Genomic DNA, 15,034 nt, shown 5'->3' on the forward strand with positions numbered 1-15,034 from the left:
ATAATGTTTGTAAAATTGATCCACTCCTTTGAATAACATCAGCAATTTGAAGCTATAAAACAATACATGCAAACATTTTTACTTCTTAAAGCACTTGGGCTAGTACATTATTCATCCTTGGCCTCTATTAGTAAGTGAATTTATTTGCATACCTGAGAGATATAAATTGAAAGTCAACGTTATTAGAATTGGATAAGCATATAGGCTACGTCTAAAGTTGTAAAAATTAAAATGGGTCAAAACGTGTTTGGGTTGACCCGTTGATGCGACCCATGATTTAAATCACAAGTTCACAACCAAAATCGACCCATCCATATGCAAACGATTCTTTTTCCCACTTGTTTGAAAGGGCTTTTTTTTAAGAAGAAAAGCCAAATATGATGGTCCGAAGACGATAACTTGTTTTGCTTCACTAAACTTGTTGAACTTCATTGAAAATAAATCATGAAGGCCCATACTTGCAGTTTAGTATGTGGTAGAGGCAAGATGCACGAGTTGCGTAAAGGGTTGCAATGGGCCAACTTTTTGTAAGGGTCGAAACAGCAATGTCAGCTTGAGTCGGCCCACTCACACTTGCCCATTTAAATTGTTTTTATAGATTATGAATGCGGGTGAGACTCTTTCTTCAATTTCCAAGCTTCTAGCCATTCTCTACATAATCCCCAAATTCAAAAATACCCGCATAAGAAAAACACAACAATAACTTCACCCATTATTTTTTTTAATAATAGTAATAGTATTATAATATTAGGTTACCAGAAAGCGAAAGCGAAAGGTGTGTATTTAAATTTATGATGAATGTCTTTACGCCTTCATCTTGAGAAAGCAATAATGGAAGTCCTTTTTTCCGGCAGCCTCAATACAGAATGACACGGGTTGGTGTGAGGATAAGGCTTGCGAACCTGACTTTTAACAGAGGATTGTATGATAATGATGGGAAAGTTTAACTGCACAACATATCATGATAAAAACAACGATCATAAGTTTGCAAGAATTTCACTTCATTTGTGGAGAGCCGATCAGAAAACATAGCAATTAATATAAGAATATAAAAACTTCAATGGATCCTTTTCAAATACGGTATTTGGATATTTTAAATGAAAACTTGGAGGCTAAAAGCATACCTTTGTTGGTGCACTTGTGTCTGTACTTTGTCTGTATTCGGTCTGTATATAAACGATGTCCTTGGTAGTCTGTAAGTTGACCAAGTCAACCATCCTCCGGATTGACTTGGCCAACAGTTGACATATGTTTAATATGTTAGTCTGTCTCGAAGGATAGGCTCGAAGGATAGACTCGAAGGATACTGTTGATCCTACGAGATGGTCGATAGATATGGTTCGACTGTTAGACCTCGAAGGATCATCCTTCGAGGTCCCTGCTCATCCTTCGAATGGCTTGTCCTCGATAGATGATCCTTCGGACCATCTATCGGATCCTTCGGGATAGACAACATGTGCTGGGTATATATATACCCATGCAGTGTAGTGTGAAAGATAGATGCACACAGACAAGAGCAGAGAGCATTCTGTCCGAAACTCACACACACACACACTTTGAGAGTTTGCAAACTGATTGTAAACATTGTGCTTGTAACCGGAACCTTCATTCGTATTAATACAGTGGTGTTAATCGGTGAAATCTTGTGTGTTTGTTTCTCTACTTGCTTCATCTCGGTTTGCTTACTAGCTTGGATTCCGCACTTGCTAGTGGGTTAGTATAACAAGGTTTAGGTTTGTTCTCGATCCTCCGAGAAAAGGGACCTACAAGTGGTATCAGAGCTTGGCTCTTTACCTTGTTTAAAACCGGGTTGTTCAAGTTCTTTGGTGTGTTTGGACACTTGGTTTAGCACCCGTTTTTGGTAGTTTTCTGCATAAAAACGCGTTCTAAACCTTCGGGAGTGTTCAAGGTTGGGTTGGGTAACTTGAAAACTTGTTTTTAAGTGCCTTGGAAAATTCCGACCATAATTCCGGTCATTATTCCGGTGAACTGGTTTAGGATAAGGTTGCCATTTTGGGTAAACTTTTTGAAAGTCAAAAAGTTGGTGAAAAAGTTGTTGACAGAACCATCCTTTCTGCCGAAAGTTGGCTCACCAACCACATCAACTTTTCACCAACCTGTCGTACTTTTTGTCAGTGTGTCAGAGCATTCGAAAGATATCCTTCGACATCGAAAGATATCCTTCGACATCTTTCGATCAAAGGCAGCTCGAAAGATAAGCATCTTTCGTTTAGTCTTTCGGAGTCTAGGCTTTATCTTTCGTTTCTGGAATCTTCTCGAAAGATAAGGATCGTTCGTGTTGGTGAATCTTTCGAGATTAGTGTTCGAAAGATAAGGATCTTTCATTGTGAATCTTTCGAGACCTGTGTTCGAAACATAAGGAGAATCTTTCGAAATCATCTTTCGAAAGATAAGGATCCTTCGTGTGATCAATCTTTCGAAATCAATCCTTCGAAGTCTTTGTTCGAAACTCAACAGGGATCTTTCGAACCTTGTTGATCATTCGAACAAGCATTGATCATTCGAACAAGTCAAGTCAGTATCTTTCGATTCTTAGTTGCTTGTGTTTTTAACAGTTTGTGTTTGTGAAGGTTCTAAATTAATATTTGATCAAAATGAGCTGTACAAGTCCATGGGATTGGAGTTTGGACTCACGAAACAATCAAGAGTTAGTCACTGCTGCAGATTGGGCAAAGAGTATGGTTCCACAGCCATCAATCAGTCCAAGTCAATGGGCTTTGGTATCCAATCAAAGTCAAAGTCTTCAGAACCTTCTGATTAGTGAAAGTGAAACTGGCAGCAACAATCGTCCACCTAAGTTAAACCATATGAACGATTTTCCATCTTGGAAAAACCGGTTTCACACATATGTTCAAGGGCAAAGCACTGATCTTTGGACGTGTTTCATCAATGCGTTCAATACTAATCTTGAGACTGCTGCGTCAACTTCAGAGGGTTATGCAAATATGCTTGAAAATGACAAGAAGGCTTATGAATTGGAGAAAAAGGCCTTTGCCACACTTACTCAAGCACTCAACAAAGACATCTACCATCAGTTCTCATATTGCAAGACCACGAAAGCATTGTGGGATGCCTTAGTTGCTAGAGGAGAAGGCAATGCAGCTGCTCGAAAATCTCGGCATGATTTGTTGAAGAAAGAGTTTGAATCCTTTCAGTTTTTGGAAAACGAGACTCTGAATGATATGATCACACGTTTCTATCATTTGATTAGTGAGATGTGTGCTTATGGAGTTGTCGCTACTCAACAAGAAATGGTGAGTAGATTTGCTGACGCCTTACCTCCAAAGTGGAGCTCTTTCATTGAACTGTTGAAACATACTGGAACTCTAGATCAAGTCAACATCTATGAGTTCATTCAAAAGCTGGAACATAAAAATGATGAAGAAATTAGGAAAGCTAGGCGTGCTCCAGCTCCTCAGAATACAGAAATGTATCTTCCAGGATTTGATGTTTTGGCAAGATCCGCTGCAGCTCAGCAACAGCAACCTAAGCTGCAGACTGCATTTGTGTCCAATACAAGTTCAAGTTCCTTTCCGTTTCCTCAGTCAACAGCTGCTCCACCACAACCTCAGTTCGATCCGAGGTCTTACATTCCTGTTCCAACACAGCCACAACCACAACCTCAACAACAACAACAGCAAGCTCACTATACAAGCAATCCTCAACCTCAGCCCCAAAGTCATCACACAATCCGAGTCGACAACTCAAATCTTTCACACCTTAGCATTGAAGTTGCTAAGGAACATATGGAGATTATCAACACCATGGTCAGTGCTTACTGTGGTTTGGTAGCAGGTCAGCTTGGAAACATCAACATGACCAATGAAGATTATGATCAGATCGACAAGGAAGAAATGGAGTTGATGGATATTAAATGGGCTTTTGCTAGTGCGGTTAGAAGGGCAAAAGACTTTATGGCACGAACTGGAAGAACTTCGTTGGAAGGAAAGAAAAACACGAAGTATGGGTTTGATATTAATGCCGTCACGTGCTTTAATTGTGGCGAGAAAGGGCACTTTAAACGTGAGTGCACTCGACCAACAAAACACGGCAATCACAACCCGTTCAGAAACCAGACGAATGTGAATGCCCAACAAGAAAACCGTGAACGGAGGATGGTGGCAGTGAACAACAATCAGGGACATCCTGGAACTACCAATCACAATCGGGCTTTGGCTGTTCAAGCTGATGAAGGATGTGACTGGTCAGTGCAGTTTGGTGAAGGTGATCAGGGAAGCGGAACTGCTTTGTATGCTAAAGTCATCGAGCAGGTTCATAAAGAAGAATCTTCTGGGAGTGATGACAGTTCTGGTTATTCTGGAAGTTCTGATGAAGAAGGCTCTGTTTCTGGGGATAATCACTCAGAGCCTGATGTGAATGAAGAAGGAGATGATGATATTCAGGAGCTACTGAATGAAGCTGATGAGCTTAAATGTCAGAAATCAATTCTGATTAGGAAGGCTGCTGCTACATCAACGGAAATGGAAAAGCTATTTTCTGAAGATGGAACTTTTTCTTTTCAAACTGCCTTTATGGCAAACGGCTCAGCCTCTACCATCTGCTCCTAGTATTTGCAAATCATGTGCAGAGATGAAGCTTGAATCAGAAAAGCTTCATAGTCATAACCAGAATTTGGTTGTTGAACTGTCGAAATGCAAAGAGGCAAACATGGCTTTAACCCGGAATGAAAAAGAATTTAAATCTGTAATAGAAACTTTAAAGAAAAATGTGTCCGAGGTTAACAAAGTAGTTTACCACAAGCAAGTAAGTATAAATGAATATATTAACATTGTGGAAGAAACTAAAAAGCAATTAGCCATTGCCCAATGCGAACATGATGCGATCAAACAGAAATTGGATAGTTATTCTAACTCCAAATTTGTGCTTGATCACATCATCGACGTTCAACAACTAAAAGGAAATCAGAAAGGCATAGGGTATAACAAATGTCCGCCCCCCTTGATGAACAACTATACCAAGATGCCTGATGAGGAAGAAATGCCTCGGTATGAACCCAGTGTGCCTCTTGATGTTGAGGAGTTTACCACTGGCCTTGGGTTCAAACCGGACAATTCTTCAAACACAGCCTCTAACGAACAAGAAGCTTCACCATCCATGAAGCAAAGTCCTCCAATTATCGAGGACTATGAGACATCGGATGATGAATCAGATGTGGCTGTAAGTGATCAGGATAAATCACTTAGCAAGATGAAAGGAGTAGATATTCCACGAGAGAATCACATCCTTTGTGATCCTGATACTCCTGAGGTTCCATCTGTTAAGAAGGAAGTGATTGATCCTGTCAAGGGTGATAAGGCAGATGTGTCTACTGTTAAAAGCAGTAATGTGTTGTATACCTTGGTTGGAGATAGTAAAATCTATTCAGATCACGTTTTTCCAATTAAAAATGTAAATAAATCTTTGATTGATAAAGTCTTTGAAGACAATACAAACAAATTTTTGGGAAAAACTCTACCAGGAATTGTGGTAACACAATGTGATCCAATTCCTAAATCTGAAATTAGAAAACAGTTTAGGAATCAGAAATCTCCAACCACTCTACAACCTAGTGCTTCTAAAGGTAAACAACCAATCAATCGAGCTCAAAAGCCTGAAACAACAAGAGCTCGAGTTCAAAAGAAAGAAAAGGATGTCAAGTTTGTGTCATCCAAGGGTACTGATAAGATTGAAACTTTTGAAAACAAATCTAATACAGATTTTGTAAAACAAGTCACAATCTTAAAACGAAACAGTGATAACAATTACACTCAACACACAAACGGGTGAGATGAAAAGGCTAGTACCTCTGGGTCCACGACCTCGACATCTTGTGGTCAGTCAAGATCTCCTAAGCTTGTTGAAAGGAGAAAATGTTTTAAGTGTGGAACAATTGGGCACATCATCAGAAATTGCCCAAGTATTCCAAAGCAGAAATTTGTTGAGAAAGTTCCACCTGAAACAACTCACCCCCAACGTCGCTCGGTTTCACCTAAAAATGATAAACGAACCGTAAAAGAACAAGAAACCAAACAACGACGTAAAAGCATGAAAACTGTTGAAAAAGTCTTAAAAACTGAAGTTAAAACAGTTCAGAAGGAACCAAGAGTGTCACAACCTGTACAACCAGAATCTTCAAAAACTGGTAGGCACAGACAAACTTGGTTACCTAAGTCGGGTGACAATTCAGGGGGAGCAGTTGTTCTTGAAAACCATCAAGAGATAGAGCTTACGTATCGTGATGCCAAGGGACGACCCAAGACCACTAAGGCTTGGGTCCCCATTCTCAACTGATGTGTTTAATTGACATGTGCAGGATGTTCTAGGAGGAACTATTAATAGTCATTGGATTGTTGATAGTGGAGCATCCAGGCACATGACTGGCGACTTACGGCTCCTATACGACGTGAGAAATATTAGAGGAGGGTATGTTGCTTTTGCGGGTGATAAAGGAGGGTACATCACTGGAGAAGGAAGTATCTCCAATGGTATCGTGTGCTTTGATAAGATCAATTATGTGAAGCAAATTGATCACAATCTTCTGAGTGTGTCGCAAATCTGCGATAAAAAGTTCTCAGTGATTTTTGATGACGCTGGCTGCTATGTGCTGAAACCTGGATTCAAAATTCCACAAGAATGGGTTCTCTTATCGGCTCCGAGAGTTAATGATCTTTATATTCTCGACATGAGCCAGGCGATTACAACATCGGCACAAGTTACTTGTTTTGTCTCAAAAGCCACAGAAAAGGAGTCTATATCTTGGCACAGAAGAATGGGACACATTCACTTGAGAAAGATGAACCATTTGGTGAAAAATAATCTTGTGAATGGTGTGCCTGTAAGAAGTTTTCATCTACAAGATATCTGTGTCTCGTGCCAAAAGGGGAAGCAAACAAAGAAGTCTCACCCTTTGAAGAAAATCAACACTGTCAGCATGCCTCTCGAACGTCTTCATATGGACCTTTTTGGACCTATGAAACACAAGACAACGTTTGGTGATGCCTATTGTTTAGTAGTTACTGATGACTACTCTAGATTTTCTTGGGTATCTTTTATGGCACACAAAAGTGAAACTCCTGGCATCCTCAAGGATCTTCTTACAATGTTAGAAAATCTCTATACGTTGAAAGTGAAAAGGATCCGAAGCGACAATGGAACTGAATTCAAGAATCAAGTTATGGATGAGTTTTGTACTTCTAAAGGCATTCTTCATGAGTACAGTTCTCGTTATACTCCACAACAAAATGGTGTCGCTGAGAGGAAGAATCGAACTATTATTGAAACTGCAAGAACAATGTTAGTAGAGTCGGAACTCCCTATTCAATTCTGGGGAGAGGCTGTATCGGCTGCTTGCTACACGTTGAACAGAGTTCTTACAGTTAAGAGACATGGCAAGACTTGCTTCGAACTCCTTCAGAAAAGGAAACCGGATCTTTCTTACCTTGAACCGTTTGGTGCTCCTTGTACTATGATTGAGCCGGATGGAAAGTTTGGTGCACGAGCTATCGAGGGTTTCTTCCTTGGACATGCTACTCCGAATTTTCGTGTTTGGAATCTAACTACCAAAAAGATTGAGCTATGGAGCGAAGTTAGGGTTCAAAGGTACACGAGTCCTGTTAGGGCTTCGGGTGATCCGTGGATGTTCGATTATGATGGGCTATTTGACTCCTTCAATCTGCCAACCTTTGATGAAGAATCAGCAGCGGCTCGGATGTTATTGGAAAGTGACAACGCTGCTGTCTCGCCATTGGTTAGACCTATTGTTGTTGACCCTCAAGCTTCTTCGTCTGTCAACAATATGGTTCAAAATGAGGTTTATGAAGATGCTGCTGACTATAATGACTCTTCTGAAGATGATGAATATCATGATGCAGCCGAAGGATCTTCAGCTCCAGCTGCTCCTGTTCAAGGTGCCTCTGGTGATACACCTCATACGCAGAATATAGATACTGCTGAAGGGAATGCATCCACCTCTAACCACATTCCTGGTGTGGAGTTGGTTGTTGATCTTAATCTTACCAATTTGGGTATCAATGCTCGTGTGCCAGATAATCCTGAAATGCGGATTCACGATACCCATCCCCAGCAGAATATCATAGGAGATGTCCATCGCGGTGTGCAGACGCGTAATCAGCTGAGAAACAACCGGAATGCTGGTTTGTATTCTGCTATAAGAGAATCTGGTCAACAAAATGACTGGTCCTTCGCGTGTTACGTGTCACAAGAAGAACCAAAGTCGTGGAAAGAAGCATTGAAAGACAGTGCTTGGGTTGAAGCCATGCAGGAAGAATTACAGCAATTTCACAAGCTGGGTGTTTGGAAGCTTGTTGAAAAGCCTGAGAACTACAAGAAGATTGGCACTCGATGGGTCTTCAAATGCAAGAAAGACGACCGTGGAGTGGTTATTCGGAACAAAGCTCGTTTAGTCGTTCAAGGTTTTCGTCAGATAGAAGGGATCGACTACAACGAAGTCTATGCACCAGTTGCACGTCTGGAAGCTATTCGGATCTTTCTGGCTTATGCCTCATTCAAAGGATTCAAGGTTTACCAGATGGACGTCAAAAGTGCATTTTTACATGGTGTGGTTGAAGAAGAGGTATATGTCGAACAGCCTCCAGGTTTTGAAGATCCTGTTCATCCCGATCGGGTTTGGTTGCTCAACAAAGCTCTCTATGGTCTTCATCAAGCGCCACGAGCTTGGTATGCAACCTTATCTACATATCTGCTAAAGAACGGTTTTCGAAGAGGTCTTATCGATTGTACTCTCTTCATCAAAGAACAAGATGGAGATCTTCTTCTGGTACAGGTATATGTTGATGATATTATTTTTGGTTCTACTAATGATGTTTTGTGTAGGAATTTCGAGAGCATCATGCAGGATAAGTTCGAGATGAGTGCTATGGGGGAAATGAATTTCTTTTTGGGCCTACAAGTGCAACAAACGGAGTCTGGGATATTCATCCATCAGACTAAATATGTTGGAGACATCTTGAGCCGGTTCCAGATGTCAGATGCAACGCCCATTGGTACCCCATTGCCAACTAATCACGGAATAACTCCTGACTTGAAGGGTGAACCTGTTAGCCCTTCATACTATCGCGCGATGATCGGATCCCTTATGTACCTCACAGCATCAAGGCCAGATATAATGTACCCAACATGCCTACTTGCCAGATATCAAGTTAACCCGAAGGCCTCACATCTTGCAGCTGTCAAAAGGATTTTTCGTTATTTGAAGGCGTACCCTGACACCGGTCTGTGGTACCCTAGGGATAATAACTTTGAATTGGTAGCTTTCAGTGATTCTGATTTTGGCGGATGCAAAATCGACGGTAAATCCACAACGGCTGGATGTCAGTTCTTAGGAAATCGCCTAGTCACATGGCAGTGCAAGAAGCAGACGTGTGTAGCTACATCAACATGCGAAGCTGAATACATTGCTGCCTCAAGTTGTTGCTCACAAGTTCTTTGGATCCAACAACAATTGCGGGACTACGGTTTTGAATTCCTAACTACTCCTATTACGTTGATAATTCTGCTGCTTTAGATATCACTAAAAATCCTGTGCAGCATTCAAAGACCAAACACATCGAAATCAAATATCACTTCATACGTGATTGCTTTGAGAAAAGGCTAATCGATGTTGTTAAGGTCCACACCGATGACCAACGTGCCGACTTATTTACCAAAGCTTTTGACAAATCTAGATTTGACTTCTTATTATTGGTAAACGGCATTAAGGTCAAGCAAGAGTAAACCAACATCGGAAAATCATTTTTGTAAATATCCTTGTGTGTTTTTAAATTTATCTTAGTTTATTGATTTTAGGGGGAGTAAATCCGAAAATCTGAAAATCCAAAAACATCGAAAAATTTCAAAAACACAAAAACAATAGAAAATCAAAAATGAGTTTCCTGGCGAGCAAAAGAGAAAATGATAGTACATCAGTGGTCTATCCAAACCTCTTTAAACCTTAAATGCAAAACGATAAGCAGCTCTATATAAGATGTATCGGTAGGCTCACAATCATTTTAAAGTGTGCAGGGTGATATAAATCTTAATCGACTGAAGACCAGGTGGGAACCATTCATTGGCATATGGTCTTAGTACCGAAATTTCGTTTGATAGATTGCCGAGGTTCTGAGATATTCGGTCTTTATGCTGCTTATCATCTGGGTATCATGGTTGCTTCTATAAATAGACTAAGTCTAAGATCTTCCATGATACTATACATACGTGTACATATTACATACTGCATTCGACCTCAATAAGTGATAAACAATCACATGTCCAAATCAAATAAGTGATAAAAATATCACATTTATCCGGGTGTCAAGTTCGTCTCTCTGCTGTACGGAAGTACTGACCTGTTCACGGACTTGCACCTGTGCCCTCATGCATATGAAAATCAAGTTCCTCATCAATAAGTGATTAAATCACATAGGGCTTGTTTTCAAAACAAAATAAGTGAGTATCTCACAGCTTATACGGTCAAACAGATGATAATCGGTATACTCACCGGTAAGATGAACTCTCGTGCATACCTTGATACGGGAATGTGTCGTGATGTGGATGAACACCGGTCGGTAAGTATAAATCATACCTTAACGTATCCTCTAAACATGATTACATCTGATAAGTTGAGCTTAAGTGGACAACAATACTGGTAATTGTTATAGGATGCTTATCTTAATGTTAACTAACTGAACAACAAGAGTGTTTTGGCATGACCGTACACTGATATGATTCTCTTACCCTCGAAACTCGCAAAAAGAATGTATGTATATATTTATTTACTGCTTAACCTTTATTATTTCTTTTAAACAGTTTCGTCGTTTGGTGCATATCAGCACGACATTAGCGGTGATGTCGTTTGATAACACTCAAAGGATTTTAAAATTGTTGTCTTTTAATTTCAAAAACACACCTAAAATCTGTGTTTTAATATAAACTTTATAAAAGCCAAAAAGATTTTCTTACTACTTTATTTTCGATCGTACGATGTTGGAGCTCAAGTCTTCGTTGCCTGAAACCTGAACGAAAACCGAATTGACTAAATCTTCATAAAAGGTCAAAATTTGCAAGTTTTGAAAGTTAAAACTTAAAATTGACAAATTTATTAAACTTTCAAACTGTCGGACGGTGTTTGATTGTGACATGGTCATTCGTGTGTCATTTGTTTATACTATATTCCAAGCAGTTGTTCTCATTACGCGTTTAGATTTCTTGCATGTGCAGATTCTAAAGGCTAGGAGAACATGGTCGATGACAAGCTTTGGAATGAAGACACGACGAGAAGGCGCTCAAAAGATGAAGATGATCGAGTAGCCGCTGACCATCATCAACACCACCAGGATCTCACTTCATAAAGTTAAAGTATTTCACGAGCATGACCCAAGGGGAGCTTATGTTAAGGGGGAGTTTGTCAACACACTTCCTACATGATACGGGTAGTTTGTTGATACACTCTCTGCTTTCAAGATGTGAAGACTTTGAAGATCCTCCGACATTGAAGACTTGAAAGGACATCAGAGTTTTGATAACTCGAAGACCAAAGACCGTCGAAGTTCAAGACGAGTCTACAACTATAGAAGATAAAGACAAAGCTACAGCCAAGGGGGAGTTTGTTGGTGCACTTGTGTCTGTACTTTGTCTGTATTCGGTCTGTATATAAACGATGTCCTTGGTAGTCTGTAAGTTGACCAAGTCAACCATCCTCCGGATTGACTTGGCCAACAGTTGACATATGTTTAATATGTTAGTCTGTCTCGAAGGATAGGCTCGAAGGATAGACTCGAAGGATACTGTTGATCCTTCGAGATGGTCGATAGATATGGTTCGACTGTTAGACCTCGAAGGATCATCCTTCGAGGTCCCTGCTCATCCTTCGAATGGCTTGTCCTCGATAGATGATCCTTCGGACCATCTATCGGATCCTTCGGGATAGACAACATGTGCTGGGTATATATATACCCATGCAGTGTAGTGTGAAAGATAGATGCACACAGACAAGAGCAGAGAGCATTCTGTCCGAAACTCACACACACACACTTTGAGAGTTTGCAAACTGATTGTAAACATTGTGCTTGTAACCGGAACCTTCATTCGTATTAATACAGTGGTGTTAATCGGTGAAATCTTGTGTGTTTGTTTCTCTACTTGCTTCATCTCGGTTTGCTTACTAGCTTGGATTCCGCACTTGCTAGTGGGTTAGTATAACAAGGTTTAGGTTTGTTCTCGATCCTCCGAGAAAAGGGACCTACAACCTTCTCAACTTATAAGGATGAAACCAATCACCATTAATAAAGGATAAACACCTGTTAATTGAGATGACAAAAGAGCATTAAATAGATCATTTGTTATGTTAATCCATAGTTCTGAAATCCTAAGGCTCCAAAATAACCAAATAATCACCAGATGCAAAAACAAAACCTATTAACAATTTCAATATTAATAAAGCCAGGATATGTGTACTCCCAAAAACTAACTAACGAAATTGAACCAAAATAAATAAAAAAACATCACCAAATTGAACCAAAAGAAATAAAAAAAAACCCTCACCAAATCGAACCAACGAATACCCCGGCACCGTCGCCTGTGTTCGTCTCATATATTTGAAATATGAATCGCAATTCACATCGGTAAACATCAAAAAGTTCATGTGTCTTGGATTGCGATTTTTTAAACCCTAAACGATGAACAAACGAATAAATCTGAAACATAAATCATATGATTCAAAGTAACATCATGTTCTATGCTTGAACTTCTAACCTAGATACAAACAAAAATGAAAAAGCTTACAGAGTAATAAACGTCAACAAATCAATGATAAACCAAATACCTTGAATTCGATGGAGATGAGTGAGAAATTGATGGAGAGAGAAACCTTGAAGCCGACTGAAGAAGAGATTAGGGTTGAAGCCGATCGATTGACAAAGAAGTGGCGGTGATACGGTGGTGTGAAACCACCATAGCATCATATCCGATTTTTCAGGCGACCACCACCACCATTTCCGATCATCGTGGCCACCAAATCTGAACCAAGAAATACACCACAACAACGAATTAGACAACTAATAGAACGAATGAATTTAATTGAAAGAAAATTTGGTAGAAGGAAGATTGAACATACCCGATGCTTGTTCGAACAGGAACCAGAATGGAGTATGGATCAGAGGCAGAACGTAGATGGAGGCTCTGTCTAGGGTTTTGGAAAACAATAGAAGATCCATTTTGGGTGACCCGATTTGAATATTCCAACCCAAGTAAAAAACGGATCCCGCTTGTAATTGATGAGAGTTAATAATATGCATTCCCACCTAAATCCTCCACCATAACATGCCACGTCAGCAAATTGGAAACCAGCACATACCACATAGCCCAAATCCTTTTCATTTATTAATATATATAGATTTTTTTAAGTCGTTGAAAAACAAAAATCAGTTTTTGTCCAATCACCTAATTAACCAGCATGACCTACTAGTTTTGCCAACTCTAGTTTTATAACTTTGTTTAAGTTTTTTTTTTTTTTTTTTTTTTTTTTTTTTGAACGGCAACTTTGTTTACATGACTGAGTTATATACATTGTTTAAAATTGATGTTGTCCCATTTAAACATCCTGATTGTGTACAACTATTAAAGAAAATCTAGTATGTTTTTTTATTTATTCTATTTTAGTTAAGTAAAATTCTCATTATATGTTATAATGAACTATAATATTTGTTTTTTTTAATTTATCTAGAAAAGAAAACTTATAAGTAATACATGCTGTATGAAGAAGTTTGGTGATATGTATGTAAATAGTATATTTACATACTAGTTTAAGAATCCGCGAGCTTCGCAGGGTGGTAAAAGAAAATTTCTTCATTAATATCGCTATTGCTGACATTAAATATTATAATTTTATACATGGTAAAAGACATAAGAATATAATAGATTACGACGACAAATTGAAATACATGAATATGCAACGATCACAATTCGTTGAAAATCTCTTTGTAGACCACATTAGCTGTTTTATCTGTAAGTTTGCCATTAGTATTAGTAGTTTGACTCAATCTCATATGTGTTTTTAGCAAAACCATATTTTTTTCAAAGACCAAATCAACCAAATAGTTTATTAATAAAATCGATCAGTTATGGAAGTCTAAAAACATAAAAAATAATTATAGGTTCGGTTTTAGCCTATAACCATTGATTCAATCAAGTCTCAACAATAATTATTTAGGGTTCAACTGCATATATTTACATAAATTAACACTAAAACATGTACTCAAACATATCAATCATCAACTAAAAAAACAAAAAATACAACCTCCCTTAATTTGTTCATTAATAGAAGCTTCAGCCGCATCAGCATATTTCATATTTCTGGTGAGCAAGAGATTGTTGAGGAACCGGTGAAACCAGATTAAGCTCTTTCTTTACCTCCTCAAAACTCACCTAAGAAGAAAAAAAAAATGGTCAAATCAAAGCAATAGGCTCCACAAAACCCTATATTTAGTCTAAACCCCTAATAATAATTCCCAATTTCTCAAAGCATCCAACTAATGCATATATTACCACAAATTCAGAACACACACGAACAACAACCCCCTTAATTAGGGGCAGGGGATTTCTTTTAGTGGTAATAATTAGTTAACTTTTGTGGGAAGAACAATGATGATCAGGATCGTTTACATACGGGTTTAGCATGATTAACCATAAAAGAATTCACTCATTCATGTAGAGTTGGAATCATGGATGCGATCATAGCACCGGTTCTAGTTAAAGTTCAAAGCAAAGATTATAAGGAGCATAAAAATCATACTATAGCCAATAAGAACATATAATATTCTTTCCCCCTACAAAATTCACCAATCATTAAATTTGACAATAGAAGATTAAAGGATGAATTGCATCATTTTTATAATAGTTGCAAGAAAACTGATTCTATTAGGGTAAACAAAATGCTCTTTCCAATCATTTAAGCTATTGCTTCCCAAAATTATTGGAGTTTGTCAGACACCCTAACATC

The 15,034-nt window shown here is 38.8% G+C and overlaps 1 long non-coding RNA gene across 1 annotated transcript; it reads right to left on the bottom strand.

The window, feature by feature from the left end:
- Window positions 1-785: 785 nt before the first annotated feature.
- LOC110935086 lies at window positions 786-13,227 on the bottom strand. The gene is made up of 4 exons (XR_004868194.1): window positions 13,151-13,227; window positions 12,860-13,053; window positions 12,285-12,335; window positions 786-947 (listed from the first exon to the last, which is right to left on the bottom strand). It is a non-coding gene; the product is annotated as an uncharacterized LOC110935086 (long non-coding RNA).
- Window positions 13,228-15,034: the final 1,807 nt, after the last annotated feature.

The sequence above is a fragment of the Helianthus annuus genome, chromosome 1, assembly GCF_002127325.2.
Source record: "Helianthus annuus cultivar XRQ/B chromosome 1, HanXRQr2.0-SUNRISE, whole genome shotgun sequence".
Taxonomy (NCBI): domain Eukaryota; kingdom Viridiplantae; phylum Streptophyta; class Magnoliopsida; order Asterales; family Asteraceae; genus Helianthus; species Helianthus annuus.